This window comes from Petaurus breviceps, unplaced genomic scaffold (assembly GCF_028583685.1).
Source record: "Petaurus breviceps papuanus isolate PSGF00001 unplaced genomic scaffold, PetGlider_PUasm1.0 187, whole genome shotgun sequence".
Lineage (NCBI taxonomy): Eukaryota > Metazoa > Chordata > Mammalia > Diprotodontia > Petauridae > Petaurus > Petaurus breviceps.
This window is the reverse complement of record NW_027185799.1, coordinates 12,816,066-12,834,896: the sequence shown is the minus strand read 5'-3', so window position 1 is coordinate 12,834,896 and position 18,831 is coordinate 12,816,066. Positions and strand designations below refer to the sequence as shown.

Sequence of the window (18,831 nt, the reverse complement as noted above, 5' to 3'; positions counted from 1 at the left end):
TTTTATATGGCATACTAGTTTCTATTTGTGAATAACATCTTTGAGTAGAACACCTAGTTGCCTTGAGGAAGAATGGTTATGTTAGATTTACTAGTTTATTCAAAGTCTAATACTTTACTAAGCTGAATATCTATCCTCGTAGGGGCTAAAAAACCCATTATTCTCATTTCAAAGGCAAAAAAAAGAAAAGAAAAGAAAAAAAGGCAAGTTCAATTGGTGCTTCATGAACAGAAGGATCCAGATTGACTTCATGATTATTCTTGCCTTTCCTGTTGGTCATTACTTTATTGGCTAAAAAAGCACGGTTATCATCAATTAACATTTATTGACCATACACTGTATATTAGGGACTGTTACATCAAATAAAAATTATGGTTTAAGACCAAACAGCATTGATAGTCTTGTTGTATTTAACACAATTTCAACAAAATCAATCATGACAGAACAAATGTTTGTTATTCCTTTTTCTTAAAAATTAAAGATGAAGAAATACATCTCCATTAAAAATTGACAGTGTTTCAGTCAAAGATGATTGAAGTAAGATCATGTCAGGGAAAATTAAATGAACAAAAGAGACTTAAGCAAATAAAAAAAGTCTCAATTAACCTCAGTACATGGCAGTTGTGACACATGGACAAAAGCCAGATTAAGCAGATGCTATCATCATTTCATTTGTTGTCATATTTGCAATGTGGCAACTCACTCCAAAGGCAGGAGAAATCCTGGAAGTGGTGCATCCTGGGACACCATTTTTTGTTTACTCCGCAAATGATCATCAGTCATAATGATCTGGTGATGTTGGTATATGCACCGGGAACTGTCAATGAAATCAAGGGACCAGAAATATAATTAACATATTCATTCTCTCTTAAAGTAACAAATATCATTCAAAGACACTTTTAATAAGGATATATTGGCTTTTCAAATAAAGGAAAATAAACTTTCCAAACCCAATACACAACTTTAGATATATCTGTGAAATGTTATTCAGATGCACCTTGGGTATCTCAGGAGACTCCATCTAGTAAATAGATATTTCAGCATTACCCAGCATCTTTATTTAATTACAAAATGCAAAAACACATTAGCAGAATGGCCTGGTGGCCTGAAGATGAGACTCAGCTTGGCCATGTGCTACACCTGTGATTTTCTCCGTGCTTCTGGCTTGCCAGGCTGGCAGGACCTTGGAGTGCTGTCAATAGCACACACTCAGACAGAAAGAAAAAATGCCTTCAAGTACTTTGTTCTCACTGTTTCTTATTTTTTTAAAGAATTCATATTTTAAATGTATATTTAAAACTGATCAGTTGCTCATAAGAAAAAAATTTTTTAATTCAGAAAACTTGTGGTTGGGTTTATTAAGTTTAATAAATCTAGGAAAACATTGAATGGAATTATAGTCTCTTTACTCACTTCATCCCTTTTTATATTCCATAATTTCACTGAAATATCTAAATTTTTCTAATTTTCCACCCATATTTATTTCTGTGTTTTATACTGATTTTTATAGTTGTTGTAGAGTTGATTTTCTTACAGTACTTTGAAGAGGTCTTATGCATGTGTACATATCACACTTACATTTGAGTGAAGTGCAGTTCTTTGACTTTAACTGTATCTTTCTGTATAAGAAGGTAAAAATACATTAGGGTAGAAATTAGACTTTCCAGTGTGATGAATTCTTTCATGATACTTTTCATGTAACTTCAGTCACTAGCTAGAGAGTGACCTAGACAAAGTTAAGCACACTTTTTAGAGATTACATTTTCTTTTAAGAACTTATAACTGCAGATACCTTCTAGAGCTGTATGAATGCAGACAGACCATTTCCTCATAAACCTTGTGATGGCTTCCCCACAAATTCACAAAGCCTGAATGAAAGAGTGGATATATGCATAGGAATGACATGGGATATACACATGAGAACACCCGTGTCCAGGGCAATGCTTGGAGGGATAAATCATGCCTCTGATGCCATGGAGTTGCCTCTATCTCCTGGTGAGATCCTTGTGCTGCTCCTTTCTGGGTTCTCTCTCCTCCAGATAATTGTTTCTCCTATTCTCCACCAGTCATTGTAGCCTCTGCTCCTTGATGAACTTCACTCTGGGAGGTGGGGGGGGCGGAGGTCCTTCAGGAACTTATTTTTCAGAGTTGTTAAATTTGTCTTCTTCAGGGAAAGGTAATATCTTTTTTTACTTGGCTCTTTCAATCACCTCTATTATCTTCTGGGGAGTGCTATGATTAATAAGACACTCCCCTATAAGGAAGGGCTATAACTGTCTCAGTTATAACCATTATAATGGTGATAATGACTTTTATATACTAATTTAAAGTTCACAGAGTACTGTATAAACTCTTTCAATCTCATACTGATCCTCAACTAGAGGTTTTAGCTGAATTGTAGAACAATAATCTAAGGAGATGGTACGATTAAGTAAAGCATTAAAAAAAGACTAGGCATATATGGACATATTTGTAGACAGCAAGTAAAGAGTCAGTGGATAAGAAAAAATTGAAAATTAGGGAGAGAGAGGGAATGACTGAAAAGACGAGTTCTTGTAGGAGAAAGAAGAGGATGGAATGAATGAATGAAGAAAATGTTTCCTATGTGCTAAGCACTAGGGATGCAAATCAAGAAAGACCCTTTGAGGAACTAATATTCTAGTAGAATATAATACATATAGGGGCACTGAGCTGCAAGCCCGATAGAAGGACTCCATGGTCCTTAGTACACAGTTGCAAAGGAGTTGGCAATGCATCATTTTTAGTGTCATTTTCACTGATAGAACAATATGTTTCTGACATTGAACTGTTTGACAGTGTTGAGGACTTTGATGACAAGAACTTTCTTTTCTGAATCTTCTATAGCTGTGAATTCTGAGAAGGTATAGGATAAAGTGTTGCAGAGACAAATTACCAGGTCACATCTCTCCCTAGGTTGTTTCCTTGAACCAAAGGCACAAATAAAGAGATTGCTATTGGCAAGAAGAAAGGTAATTTCGTTCTCTACGAATGGAACAAAGGAGGAGAGGATAGGGAATAATGCTGAGGTGATTTGAAGAGTAGAATTGGGGAAAAGGTGCTTGTATTGTTTATACAGTGAAGTATGAGACAAAGTCTTCTGTTAAAAGGTAGGGGAAAGGTGGTGGTATAGGTAGCCTATGAAGAGAAGAAAAGGCTTAGAGCAAGTCAGGGAGGGTGACAGAAGGTGGATCAGGAAAGAGTAAAAGGACTGGAGTACAGTACTGTGAGAATAATTGAGATTAGATGACTTAATTGTCATAGTAGATCCAGGAGGCACAGTTGTGTTTTTGGTTCCCTTCACAACCTGACTCCTTCCTTTCCTGTCTTTTCACACTTTACTCTCCTCCATATATACTAGGATCTAGTGACCCTGGCCTGCTTTCTGTTCCTCATAGATGGCACTCCATCTTCTCCCTCCATGAATTTTTATTGGTCGTTTGCCCATGCTTGGAATACTCTCTCTCCTTATCTCGACCTTCTGGCTTCCCTGACTTACTTAGAGATAGTTCAAATCTCACCTTCTGAAAGAAGCCTTTCCCAGTCTCCCTTAATGTTAGTGCCTTCCCACTGAGATTATCTTCCATTTTCCCTGTATATATTTTATAGGTACAATTATTTTGTATCTTGTCGACCATATTAGAATGTGAGCTCCTAGAAGCAGGGAACCATTTTTGCTTCCTTTTGTATCTCCATTATTTAGTATAGTGTCTGACATTTGGTAAGCACATAATACATGCTAGTTGACTGACTGAGGCTAGCACAAGGATGGTGGCCTAGAAAATCAGAGAAAAGTGAAATGGCTGGAGGTTGCAGTGAAGACAGAATCAGGAGATCATGATGAATGGAAAGAATAGGGGAAGCTGGAAGAATTGGACACTGTTGTCACAAAAGAGTGTATGGATTGTGGAGGTGGAACACTTATTGGATGATCATGAGTTGGAAGGCCTTATTCTCCCTAAGTATGGTTGAGATGGAGTGATATTGCAGATCATTGGAGTTGGGGACATTTCCATGTAAGGTAAAGTCTCCAAGTTTGAAGTTCAGGTTTGAGTGCAGCAAAAGATTTTGAATAAAGTACTGACCTCCACCAGAAAGAAGGGATGATGATGTAGGGGCCCATAAATATGGTAGAGAAGGCAATGTCTAGGATATGATCTGCATCAGTAAGGGAAGTACCAAGACTGATGAGATTATGAATCTTCTGAGGTACTTTTAGTCTACTAAGAGGTAATACTTTCTACCCTTAGCACAAGAGTGGGGACAAGGAGCAGTACGGGAATACTAAATACTTTTCCAGATCCCCCTCAATCAAATGTTCCTGAATGTAGTTTTGTTATTTTATTTGAAGTGCTGTAAATTACCTGAATGTAATACCTCCATTCAAATGTAAGTACAAAAACATATTCCAAAACTAAATAGAAAAATAAATAATTTGGGATTTGTCTACCATTTTGAATTATCTGTGCTATTGCTTCCCTTCATTAGTATAGATTATCAAGAATTGATTATATATAATTAAATCCTGGTAGTCTGTGTTGTAGATATCAGAGTTGTTTCTACATTGAGGGATAATAGCAACAGATGAGGCAACCACTAGCTTAGAATACAGCAGCTTCCCCATAGTCAGCATTAGATTAGACCTTGGAAGGGATCACCTAATAGCATACTAAAGCTTCACTGGTACCATAAAACTTGTTCTCTGTCCTTGTGGAAGAAAACAGCACAAGGTCCTCCCAGGAAGCAACTGAACTGGCCAGGAAATCTCACCTAGACTACATAAATAGAAAAATACCTTGAGAGATTTGGTTAACCAACATTAAATTGGTTTCTGAATTGCTCACATAGGACAGGGATAATGGGAATGAACTGTCAAAAAGGAAATGGGGTATTTTCCTTTCAAAAACATAACACTATCTGGATACCAAGGGCAATTCAAGGTAAAAATGATATAACAGATATTAAGGGGAAACTTATAAGCACTTAGATGAATAGGAAATTATGATCAGTTAGAGTCAGCATTTATTAAGAGTGAATCATATTAGAAAAAAATTACAAAATGAGTGGAAGAGGAAACTTAGTAGATATTATATAATTGGACCACCGTGAGTTATTTGATATATTGTCATATGAAATTACTTATGAAACTAATTCAAATTAGTTCGGATAATACTACTGACACACAGATTGAAAAATTGTTCCAAGAGTATAAATAACAAGTAATGATAAATGATAATGTATTAGGTATGCAAAAATATTTAGAGGTAAGGTGTGTTTGAAGGCCAGTCTTCTTTAACATTATTAATGACCTAGAAGATAGATTTCTTATATGATTATTATATTGGAAAGATAGGTTAACACCAGCAGGGTCATATTAATAACATAAATGAACAGATCAAAATGAAATGAGATTGAACTTTTTAAGTGCACTTATATTTCTGGGGGTAACTAATCTGAAACCATTATTCAGGAAGTAAGATAAACCTGCAAATATGCAATATGAAAATAGCCTCATGGTGATAATGGACATAAGCTTCCACAGTGATCTTTTTTCTTTTGCTTTTTGGTTTTTTTTTCATGCTATCCAGTCCAGTATCCTTTTTTCACAGTGATCTTCTTAAAGCTTAGGTCTGACCATGTCACTTCTTTACTCAATAAACTCCAATGGCCCCCTATCACCTTTAGGATCAAATATAAAATCATCTATTTGTTTGGAGACAACATGGCACAGAAAAGGCTGAGACTCACCTGAGCTTTCCCCTAAACCCCTCCAAAAAACTTTAATGCCTCAAAACAAATTCTGAAACAGCACAACCCACAAAAGGATGGGGTGAAACAATTTTCCAGCCCAAGACAACTTAGAAGTTTGGCAGGAAAGGTCTGCTGCACCAGGGTGAGAGTGGAGTGCAGTCCAGTGCAGGTTGTGCCCCAGCAAATTAGCAGTAGGCCTTGAAGGCAACTGTATCAGTAACAGCACTGGCTCTGGAAGGGGTGAGGAAGAGGAATATACTGGGAGAAAGGGAAAGGGAGAGGTGGAAGAAAGAGGCTTAAAAAAAACTTTACAGTGGAGGGGAAGTTGGGGGAGGTGAGGGGGAGGAGGGCATAAATCTTATTCTCATTGGAATTGGCTCAAAGAGGGAATAAATACACACTCAGCTGGGTATAGGAATCTATCTTACCATATAGGAAAGTGGGAGGGGAAGGGGATAAGAAAAGGGGGGAAGGTGTCTCATAGAAGGGAGGGTGGGTTGGGGGAGGTAAAAGTCAGAAGTATGTTACTTTTGAGAATGGACAGTGAAAGGAGAAAGGGGATAGGATAAAGAGAGGGAATATAGGATGGAAGGAAATACAGAGATAGTAATCATAACTGTGAAAAAATTTTATAGCAAGTTTCTCCATTTCTCAAATGTATAGAGAACTGAATCAAATTGATAGGAATAAGGGCCATTCCTTAATTGATAAATGGTCAAAGAACATTAATAGGCAATTTTCAGATGAAGTAATCAAAGCTCTCTATAGTAATATGAAAAAAATGTTGCAAATCACTGCTGATTAGAGAAATGCAAATTATAACAACTCTGAACTACCACCTCACACATATCAGATTGGCTAGTATGACAGAAAGGAAATGACAAATGTTAGAGGGTATATAGGAAAACTGAGACACTAATGCACTGTTGGTGTACTGATCCAATCATTCTGCAGGGCACTTTGGAACTATGTCCAAGGGCTATAAAACCAGGCATACCCTTTGGCCTAGGAATACCGCTTCTAGATCTGTATCCTAAAGAGATAAAAAAAACAAAAAACAAAAAGGAAAAAGACCTATAGGTACAAAAATATTTATAGCAGCTCTTTTAGGTGGCAAAGAATTGGAAATTGAAGGTGTGTCCGTCAATTTGGGAATGGCTGAACAAATTGCTGTATATGATTATGATGAAATGCTGTTGTGCTTTAAGAAATGATGAACAGGGTGTTCTCAGAAAAACCTGAAAAAACTTACATGAACTGATGCAAAGTGAAATGAGGAGAACCAGGAGACCATTGTATACAGTATCAGCAACATTGTGTGATGATCAGCTGTGAAGGACTTAGCTCTTCTCCGCAGTACAATGCTCCAAGACAGTTCTAAAGAACTTAAGAAAAATGCTATCCATCTCCAGAGAAAGAAATGATGTAGTCTGAATGCAGATCAAAGCATGCTTTTTCTTTACTTTCTTTATTATTCTTGGGATGTTGTTGTTGGTTTTGTTTTGTTTTTTTGGCCTGTGTTTTCTTTCACAACATGACTAACATGGAAATATGTTTTTCATAACTGCACATGTAAAACCTGTATCAGATTGCTTGCCTTCTCAATGAGAGGGAGGGGAGGAAGGGATGAAGAGAATTTGAAACTCAGATTTTTAAAAAAATGAATGTTAAAAATGCTTTTGCATGTAATTAGGGAAAAACAAAATGTTAAATTTTAAAAATCATCTGTTTGGAATTCAAAGGCCTTCATAACCCAGCCTTCACTACTAACTTTTGAGTCTTTGTAGTGGCAAGCACCCCAGCATCCCCAGGGTGGCTGCCAACACAGGTTCTTGGATCTGCTTTGATAAAGGAAAGCAACTCAAAATGAGTTAACAACCTTACTTTAATCAATCAAACATATATCATTTACCTAGTTTAGGGAGAAAAGGTCATCACCCCGAATTTCAGAGTACACAGAGGTTACAAGCATAAGTTACAAGAACATTTCAGCAGATAGACCTCCAAACTGTCCAACCATTACATCCATACCAAATCAGTTTCCAGAGAGGGAAGCATCAATATCTGGGTTTTTCAAAGCTGGGGTGCTTGACGGCTGCCCAGAGTCTCATCTGATCAAATCACAGAACACTTCTCAAAGTGAGCCCCAAAACAAAGCCTCACATCAGGGCTTATATAGCCTTCTCCTGGCTCAGAGAATGTAATTATTCCTCTCCTTACTCCCATATTCTGTGATCCAAAACCACAGGCCTCCTAGCTGTTTCTCAAACAGGACACTTGATCTCTCAGCTCTGAGCATTTTCACTGGCTATCTATGCGCCTGGAATTCTCTCCCTCCTCTTTTGCACTTCCTGGATTCCCTGTCTTTTTTCAAATTCCAGCTAAAATCCTGCCTTCTACTGGAAACCTTTCCTGATCTCTGTCTAATAATTCCTTCCATTGATTATGTCCAATTTGTTCTATAAATAGCTTGTTTGTACATAGTTGTTTTCATGTTGTCTCCACATTAGACTGTGAGCTCCCTGAGAGTAGAGATTGTCTTTTGTGGTTTCTTATTTTAGTTCCTTGCACTTAGCATAGTACCTGGCACATAGTAATAAATGTTAATTAAGTTAAATCACTGACAGAGATGAAATTTTAATTTACAACAGGACTTAGCAAAACTGAGACAAATAGGTCAAATGACTTATCCTAAAGGAAGATGACAAAATACCTATTCCCAGTTCTTGCGAGTTTATAAGTAAGAACCTTAGTGTAACTTGGACTGGCCTTTTGAGCATGCCTAGTTTGGCTAACATGGAGCCCAATTTGTCCCCTACCACATGGGTGGGAGGTAGTCTCCTTGATTAGTTTCCTGGGTCTTTAAAAGTGGCAAGACTGAACTATTATCTAGGGTTATTTTCTCTTCCTCCTGAGCCCAGGTGAAGAATTAATTACCTTTTATAGTAGAAGGATCACTGGGTTAGAAGTCAAAAGATCTGGATTAGAATACTGGTTCTGTTTTTTAATACGTTTAGGAAAGGTTACTTAACTTTCCTGGGACTCTGTTTCCTTATCTATGAAGTGAAGGGGTTGGATTAGATATTTGATAAGGCCCCTCTTTCAGTTCTAAATCCTATGATTCTTCTTTCAACCCCTCATTTGAAAGTGATCTCTTTCCTCCGATTTTCATAGGGGACCTATCTAGAAGCCTGTCTGTCTCTGTCTCTGTCCCTCTGTACTGTCTGTCTGCCTCTCTCTCTGTTTGTCCCTCTTTCTGTTTCATTCCACCTTGTATCACATTTATTTTGTATCCTTAGTGCCTTGAAAGCTGAATCTGAGTCAACTTCATCTTTGCATCATCCATATGAATCATAATGCCTTGTGCTTATTTGGCACCATGCTAAATGGAAAAAGCATTGAATCTAGATTAAGATCCTTTGTGTTCATATCTTGGCTCTGCTACCAAATCCTATGTGACCCTAAGCAAGTCATTTACTTTCCATAGATCTCAGTTTTCTCATCTTTAAATGAAGGGGCTAGAATACATGGCTTCTGAGGTCCCTTCCAGCTCTAAATTTATGGAACTTAATTGAATTGAACATACAGGCTACATATATTGAAATTTTGCTAAATCTATTTGCTGCAACATGCAATTCAGCACAAAGCAAATCTTCTTTGTATCTGTCACAGAAGGACTGTTTCTAGAAGCTGCTGAAAGACTTAAAAACAGTCCAGTGTTACTCCCAACAGGCCTGGGTGTCTGAAGAGCTGGTTTTTAGTCCTACTTCTCTGCACTAAATAGTAGTATGACCTAGGGAAAGTCACAGCCTCTTGAGACTACAGTTTCCTTATCGGGGAGGGAGCAAAGGAAAGAGGGAGTTGGAGAGAATAATTTCTAAATTCCATTCCAACTTTTAAATACTATGAAACCAATCTCTATAAAGCATATTTAAAAACAAAACAAAACATGTTTTTAGCTTAGCCTTAGTGTGTTCCTTTTGCTGACGTCTTTGCCCTGTAGTTCTCCAGAGGTTTTAATAACCTGCCCTTATCCAGCCATGCCCTTCTAGCCTAGTAGAGTGATTTTTACAATGAACTTCAGTGCTAGGGAACTGGACATTTCTGTTTTATCAGTTGATAGGTTGTCCGGTTTTCCCATTTAATGAGTGAAGTTTGGCCCTGAGGTACATGGAGCTCACGAAACTCCTCCAGAAATTTGGATATGACATTTTGACTGATTCAAGCCTGGCAACCACACAGAAGGTTGAACATTACGAATAGTTAGAGACTTGCAGTTGGCTCTGGGGCTTGGTGCCATGCTGTCTATGAGCTTCCCACAAAGCCTGCTAACCTTTCAAATTATGTTAATCCACGCCCCCTCCCCCCCCCCCCCATTGGTATATGACAGTGCATGGAGTCACAGAATTCTGTTACCACCCTCTTGCATAGTAGAAAGGGTGTTAGACTTGGAATCAAAAGATCTGGATGTAAGTCTCAGACATGAGTAGCTGCATAACCTTTCTGAGCATTGGCTTCTTTTGTCCATTAAATGGGAACAGGATTACTCGCACTACCTAACTCATGGGGTTATATGGAAAAATGCTTTGTAAACCTTAAACATGAATTCTTACTACTCTGTACAACCAATGAAAATTTTGGCTCGTGTGTATTAATTCCCTGGCAAAGGTCAGTATAATTTAAATCTTCCTAAGGATTCATCTTCATCATCATCATCATCATCATCATCATCATCATCATCATCCCATCTTTCAGTACCTTAAAGGTTCATTATTTCTTCAATGGTTATCTCTTTCTCCATGTCTTAGCATTATTATGAGGTGCCGAGACTAGAAAAAAAAGTCACACAATAGCCAAACCTCTGGTGGTGATTTATAAAAATAATGGCTTCCATATATTTTATAAGCTCTTTAGAATTTAGAAAGTTTTTGTCACAAAACCCCTTTGAGATAGGTACTCTAAGCATCATTATACCCATTTTACAAATTAACAAAGTGAAGTTTGGGGAAATGAAGTGAGCTAGTAGTCAGACAGTCAGCAAGTGGTAGAGCTGAGGTAGATCTTCACACTCCAAATTCAATGTAGTCTCCTCTACAGTCAAGGTATTCTTCACCATGAACTTATTTTTTAAAAATAGTTTGATGATTGTAATTGGTAATGGTAATTGATACAATTGATTTCTTTTGTAGTCTTGTGTATTTTATCTTATGCATTTAAAAATTATCCTGAAAAGGGGTCCATAACCTTCACCAAACTGCCAAAGGACAGAAAAAAGTTAGCCCCTGTATTACACCATGCTACCTCATTGCATACTGATAACAGAAATCTGGAAGTGACTATAGAAAATGTGCAGATAATTATGGACCACAAACATTAATTCTACATGGTTACAATTACCCATTTTAGAATTTTAAAAAACATTTTTTGATTGTTCCTATAGCTATTGTGTGTCAAAACCAAGTACAATGCAATACACTCAGTGCAGCATCATCCTCAGAGTCCCAACAAGAGGCAAAAAGCTTCCTGTTACTTTTAGCAATCAACCCCTTGGGTATCATCTAGGCAGACCTAGTTTTTGTCCAATTTTGAACAGTACTAAATCTTTGCTAGACAGCAATGGTTTAGCAGTCATCTACAACAAATGTAGAGATATTTTTAAAAAATTAAATTATAAATGTAACTACCAACAAAAAATTAGGTGGCAAAAATTTCACCTCAGCCTCCCAGACTTTAATAAGACAAAAGAAAATAAATTGACAAATAACAAACAAGCTAAGAGAATACTTTTGTTCTATGTCTCCTTCCAGTCCTCTGGAAGTTCTACCAGTTTTTGTCCTGTTTTTACTAAATCTGAGAAAATGAAGGAATCTCAGAGGCCATCAAGTCCAGGGCACATGGAGATCAGAATCCCTTCTTCAAAGTTGCTGACAAGTGATCATTTAAAACTTCAGTCCCTTCAGTGAGAAAAAAGCCTGCTACTTCTGAAGTGACCCATTCAATTTTTGGAGAGTCCTAATATTTAAAACAGTTCTATGCAACATAGGATTTCCACCCAACAAAGGATTTCAGGCAGCCCACAAAAAATGTAGGGTTTGCTACTGTGCACGCTCCTGTTTGTCACATGACCAGTGGCAACCATTATCAGCCTATCTCTAGCCCCATCTATGGGGGGATATCTGTGGCCCCAAGAAGTTTACAAGTTGTGCAGGTCTGGTTTAAAAATGTTTGTTTGTTTTTTTAACATGGAACCCATATGTGCTTCTGCCACTTCCGTCCATCTTTCTTCATTTAGCTCTCTTGACAACAGAAAAAGTCTAACCCATCTTTCCCAAGACAGATCTACAAATGCTTTAAGATTACCATCATTCTCTCCTTAAGTCTTTTATTCTTCATATTGGACATTTCTGTTTTCTTCAGCTGGTCTTTGTGTGGTACCAAGAAGCTAATTTTTAAGAACTAAATTATCATTTTATTCCACCTACTTTTTAAAAAAAAAAATTTATTTTCAGTTCTAAATTCTCTCCTTCCCTCCTCTATGCATTGAAAAGGCAAGAAATAAAACACCTGTTAGACATAAAATCATGCAAAATATTTCTGTATTAGTCATGTTCTGAAAAAAAAAGCAAGAAAAATAAAGAGGAAAAATATGCTTTTATCTGCGCTCTGATTTCATCAGCTCTTTATCTGGATGTGGATAACATTTTACATAATGAATCATTTCAGGTTATGGTGGATCATTGTATTGATCAGAATTTTGGCTATTGCCTAATTGATATTTACTTTCAATTAATAATAAAAACTAACATCCATACATAGTGCTTTAATGTTTCATAAAAAAATTTTTTTTTATGTTTTATGTGAACTTCTCAAAGACACAGTGAGCAGGTACTGCCTCCCATTTTATCATTCCCATTTTATGGAGGAGGAAAATAAGGCTCAGAGGGAGTTGGGTGACTTATCCAAATCCAGCACATCCACCCTCCATGCCTAGGATTCTTAAGCTAGGGTCCATGAATTTTTTCTTTAAAATATTTCAATAACTGCAATTTCATATGATTGGTTTCCTTTGTATTTCTGGGTACTTTATTTTAAATGTTTAAAATCATGATTCTATGCTTCCTATTTTAGGCAGGGGGGAGGTGAAGGAGGAAGAAAATTTGGAACCCCCAATTTTAAAAAATGAATGTTGAAAATTATCTTTACATTGGAAAAATTGGGAAAAATTAAAATGTGATTTTAAGAAGGGTTCACTATACTCTCAAAGGGGTCCATGATACCCCTAAAAAGTTAAGAACTCTGACTCTGTAGCAGTTTTAAAAAAAAGCTGCCTAACAGTTTAAAAAAAAAACCATAAACATAACTCCTTCACAGAAACCCATTAGCAGATTTCCTTGTGATATAAACTAAAATGTCTAAAACTCATAGCTTCTGCCCTTAACAATGCATGCTTCCTGCAATCTCTCCATGCCTAAGGGAGAATTTATTTGTCACCGTGACTGGAAGCAGTTTTTCTAATGAAGTTAATTTAGCCATTCTCAACTTTAGCTTTATTAGTGGAAAATATCTGTCATTCCATTATATGGGCTTTATACACACACACACACACACACACACACACACACTTTTCTCAAAGTATAGTTAAAAACTAGAATCTTTAACTACATGATCTTACTCTATTACTCAGAACTCAATCACTGTAGGAACGCAGGGAAGTTCAAAGATACAACATGATTCCAAAGCCAAAATACACTGGCTTCTTCCTACTGAACTGAGACAGTTACGTCCCACTGAGATGATGGAGTTCAGACCACAGCAAGAGTTCAAGCTGGCCTGACTGAGTTACCACCCTACAATGCAGTATGCGGAATCTATCTTGTGTTCCCTGGAGCTGGGAATTTACAACAAACACCGCCTTAGGGAACCGTGTTAGCAGCTGAGAAATTGCAGAACCAAGCTGCTTCTCAGTGACTCACAGATACTATCAGAATGCAAGAAAATAATTAAAATCCTAATTAAGTAGTTTCTCATCTGGCTCACTTGAAGGGACTCCAAAATGGTCAGATTTAAGACATAGTAAACAGCTGAAGTGTTAAATTTGCTTGATAGTCAAAACCTTTGTCAAAGGGCCAGGCCTATACTATATAAGTAAGGTAGAAAGGAGAATTAGATCAATTACCTACATAATTATCTACATAATTCACATAAAGAAGTCACTTTTTCCTTCATCATGTGCATATTTTACGTAACTTATTTTATTTTAATTTATTAATGACTAGCTTTTTCTCTACTTTTCTAGCATAGATCTATCTAAAAATAATTTTGGAAATCATATATAACATGAAGATTCCAAGAGCAAGCTAATTGCAATAAACTAGACAGTACAATGAAATTTTTAAAAGTTTATACATTTATAGCAATCTCTAGAATCTGGGAATAGTACATAGAGTGCTGGACTTTGTGTTAGGAGATGAGTTTGAATTCTGCTTCAAATAGGAACTCTAGCTATGTGACTAAACCTTTCATGGGCCCAGTTTCCTAATCTGTAACATGGGGATAATAATACTCATGTTATCTCTCTCGCAGGTTTTACGGAAGGAAAACACTTTTCACATCTTAAGATGCTATATCAGAGTTACTATAATTATTTCTGAGTGAGATCATTAAAGTATTCAAAGTTTACCACCATTAACAAGGATTGACTTTTTTTTTTATTCCATGACTCTTTAAAAATAAACAGTTAAATCTATTTTAAATGCTCAGAGAAACTTAGAAAGTGCTATTGTTTTTGGATTTTGAGTTGTTACTGGACATTTTTTATCTGTTTTACTTCATTTTGTTTTATGCATAAATCCAACCAAAACCAGTGTCACTGTTGAAATATGTATATTTTATGGGTGTAGTTCCTTAGGACAAAATTCATCCAAATCCAACCATACTAAACAATTACATTTTTTGGATGGAACTTATATTATTCAGCAGTGAACTATTTGCCAGTATTATCATCTGGAAACTGCTGCTTACTTTAAATCTTAGAAGATACAAAAATAATAATAATAATGATAACAATAACTTTTTCTTTGGCTTCAGAGATACCACACTCTCTTCATTCTTCTCCTACCTTTCTAACCACTCCTTTGTCCTTTTCATTAGCTCTGAGCCTTTTTTTCATCCCCTTAAGATTGGTAGTCCCCAAGGTTCTGTCCTTGAACTGATTCTCTTCTTAAGACTGTCTCTCCTTATTAATTTCACAAATCCTCACAACTTCAGCAACAATGTCTGTCACAATGATTTCCAAATTGATAGCTCCAGTGCTCTTCTGAGTTCCAGTCCAGTTGCCTACAGAACATCTTTACCTTGATGTCTTACCCACACCTCAAATTAAACATGCTTACCATCTTTCTTCTTAATCTTGTTCTTCCTTCTGATTTGATTATTTCTTTCAGTGGCAAAACTATTTGTGAAGTGTCCCTTGTTTAAAATATCAGCACTGTCTTTGACCCTTCCCCTTCCCCTAATCTCTCAATATCAACCAATTGACAAGTCATGCCAATTCTATATCTCTATTTCTTGTAACTGTTCATTCTTATTTACTCCCATTACCTACCATACCATAGGTTTTCATTGTCTTTATTCTACCATTTTAGTCTCATACCATGTAACTGCAATGTTTATGTTTTGTTTAACTGGCTCACTCTCACAGCACTTTCTTTCCACATACAGATAGGTCATAGGTCAAAATTTAGTCAAAGTATTTACAGTATATAAATTAATCAATAAGCACTTTAATATGATAAAAATTACCTACCTAAAAGGAGAAGGAAATGATAAACCAGGCCAATATCTTTACCAAGAAAATCCCAAATGGGATCAGGAAGAGTCCGACAATATTGAAAAGAGTGAACAGCTGAAAATCTATCTAAAAACAAAAAGCTAGTATTATATGCCACAGGAAAACTTGAGAAGCTTTCACAATAAATACAGGAATAAAGCAAAATGCCCCTCTTTTTCTATTATTTGTTAGGTTTAGAAATGTAAATATAGCACTCTGGGCTACCTCCTTATAAGGTGGTCAATACTGGTTTACCTTGTGGTTAGCTACTCCTAAAATGATAACTCAATAGCTCCCCCTGGGCACTTTCTATGAACAATTGGCCAGTAGACATTTGGTTTTCAGCATTTACTACCGTGTTTCCCCGATAATAAGACCTATCCCAAAAATAAGCCCTCCCCTTACTGTGTAAGATTCCTCTAAAATAAGCCCTCCCCCGAAAATAAGCCCTATTGAGATTGCTACTGTAGTGAAGGTGATCCCCTGCGCTACATGCTACATTACAGTACCCTCTGTATGCACCATCCCCCCCCCGTGAAACGCACGCCGTGCTCCGAGCTGCATCCAATCAGAGCTGCAGCAGTGAGTGCGTCATCCTGTTCTTTATTGAATTCATTATTGAATAAAGGTACATTTTTTTTGTTCACATTTACCTGTTTATTAAAATTGCTGTCAATGTTCATTAAAATAAGCCCTCCCCTGAAAATAAGCCCTCTGGTGTTTTTCTGTCCAAAAAATTTAATAAGACAGTGTCTTATTATCGGGGAAACACGGTAAGATACAATGGTAAAAAGTGGCTACAAAAATATTCCTTCTGTAAACCACATATTTAGAGTACAAAGCATATCTGTAAGGACCACATGTGGCCAAGGAAACTTACAGGGACAGTATTGTAGAGCATGAAAGTCCTTTCTTCTCCCAAATCTCCCCTTTGGGCACAATATCTCAGGTAAGTAGGAAGCTCAGCTGGACTTGCAGGCTTTGCTCCTCTCTGCAGCTCAAATGACATAGTGGTCTCTTCTTTCCATAGTCAGTGTTCATTTCTGCTGCCAGAGATCCTGCTCCAGACAGCTGCTTTAAGTTACTGCCTTTCTCTATCCATGTTTGTTTGGAATATGCACCTTTGTTCCCTCATTTGTGTCTCTACATCACTTGAATTGACTTTCTACCTGCTGGATGGAGTGTCTCCTTCTCATGTAGCAGCTCTACTGCTAAAAGCCAGGGTAGATCAGATTGTGAAAGTAAAATTCCCTCTTTCCCATTTTTAAAGATTTTCCCCACCAGCAGCTTTTGGCTTTTGGTCACCTGAACTCCTGAATTTTCTCTAAGAAAATGTCTGAAAGACATAGTCTGTTTCTGGCAGCCAAATACTCCTGATTCAGTTAGAAAAGGGTACTCACCCTTTGGAAAGGGATCACCAGTTATCAACATCTATTAAAACAATATCTCATTATCTCTGTTATCTACTCTAACTTTTTATGATTATACAAACTATAGGGAGTGAGAGGGATGACAGAAGGTGTGACCTAAATCTCCACCTTATATCTCACATTAGCAAGAGCAATAAAGTAAGAGAAAGAAATTGAAGACAAAGATAGACAAAGAAAAGTCAAAAGTCCTATTTGCTGACAACATGATAGTTATTTGGAAAATATTAAAAAATTCACAAAGAAATCAAATTAAACAATCATAGCTTCAGTAAAGTTCAGGGTACAAAATAAATTTAAAAAATCAATAAAATATCTTTTTGGCAACAAAAAAATTCAGGAAGGAAAAATAGAATGGAAAGTCCCATTCAAAATAACTACTAAATGCATAAAATAACTGGGAGTTAATTTACTAAAACACATTCAAGACCTTTATAGATAACAATTACAAAATGTTCCTTAAAGAAATAAAGAACTACTTAAATTCCTGGAGGGATATTCAGTGTTCATGGCTAGGTCATGCTAATATAATAAAAAATGATGATATTAACAAAATTAACTTACAGATTTAATACTATGACAATCAAACTACCAAAGAGATATTTTACAGCGCTAAATAAAATAATAACATTTAGAGGAACAAGAAGTCTAGCATAACAAGTGAAGCAATAATAAAGGAAAAATAAAGAGGTATTAGAACTTTCAGACTTCAAATTATATTATTTTATAAAGCATAGTATATGTTATTTTATTTCAGAAGGTCTTATCAAGTTTGCAATTTCTCCATCATTATCCATCATTGCAGAAAGAGGAGGAGATAACAGTACCAAAGTCAATTTCCCATTTTCCTTTGTTTCATGGGTTGCCCTGGTCAATAAAAATATTTATCAATAAGTAGTGATGTACCTCTCTATAGTTAGCTAGATTGATCTTTAGAAAATAGACAAGGTCAGTTGCTGGGGTCATACTCAAAGCCTTTTTAGCATGGCAGAACCTTCCAGAGCTTGGGTTCCACTGGCATAGCTTCCAAAAACCCAGGATCATCTCCATACTGTGATGAGGCTTCTGTGCCACTGAAGGAGGTTCTGTGAATAGAAAGACAAAAATTGAAATAAGAGCTTATATTTTTTCAGGGGAAATAGCATGCACACATAAAGTAAATATAAGCTATATACTGAATAATTTGGGGGTGGGAGAAGTCCCAAAGACATTAGAAATTAGGAAAGACTTCTTATAGAAGGTGGTACTTGAGATGAGCCTTGAAAAGAGTTGGTTTTTCAAGAAGGGGTTGCAAGAAGGGAGACAGTTTTAGACATAAAGTCTAGCCTATACCTTGGCATAAAGATAGATGTAATATAAAAATAATTAATAATAACATCTTGCATGTATATAGCACTTTAAGATTTGCAAAGCAATTTACAAATATTACCTTATTTCATCCTCATAACAACCATGGAAGGTAGATGCTATTTATTATCCTTATTTTGCAGATGAGGAAACTGAGGCAAAGAACCATTTAGTGACTTTACCAGGGTCACACACTTAGGAGTGTGTAGCAGCAAGCACCCCAAGGTCCTCAGGGTTTGCTGCCAATACAGGTTCTTAGATCTGCTTTGTTAAAGGAAAGCAACTCAAAATGGGTTAACAAGCTTACTTTCATCAGTCAAACACGTATCGTTCAGGGGAAAGAGGTCAGCACCCTGAACTTCAGAATACACAGAATTATCAAGACAGAAACAGATCAAGTAGACAGCTTTCCAAACTGTCCAGCCATTACATCCATACCCAATCAACATCTGGGTTTTT

The 18,831-nt window shown here is 36.6% G+C and overlaps 1 long non-coding RNA gene across 1 annotated transcript; it reads right to left on the bottom strand.

The window, feature by feature from the left end:
- Positions 1–327: 327 nt before the first annotated feature.
- Positions 328–16,675, bottom strand: LOC138163107 (uncharacterized). Its single transcript, XR_011168796.1, has 3 exons — positions 16,479–16,675; positions 15,575–15,685; positions 328–817 (listed from the first exon to the last, which is right to left on the bottom strand). It is a non-coding gene; the product is annotated as an uncharacterized lncRNA (long non-coding RNA).
- Between the last annotated feature and the right edge of the window lie 2,156 nt (positions 16,676–18,831).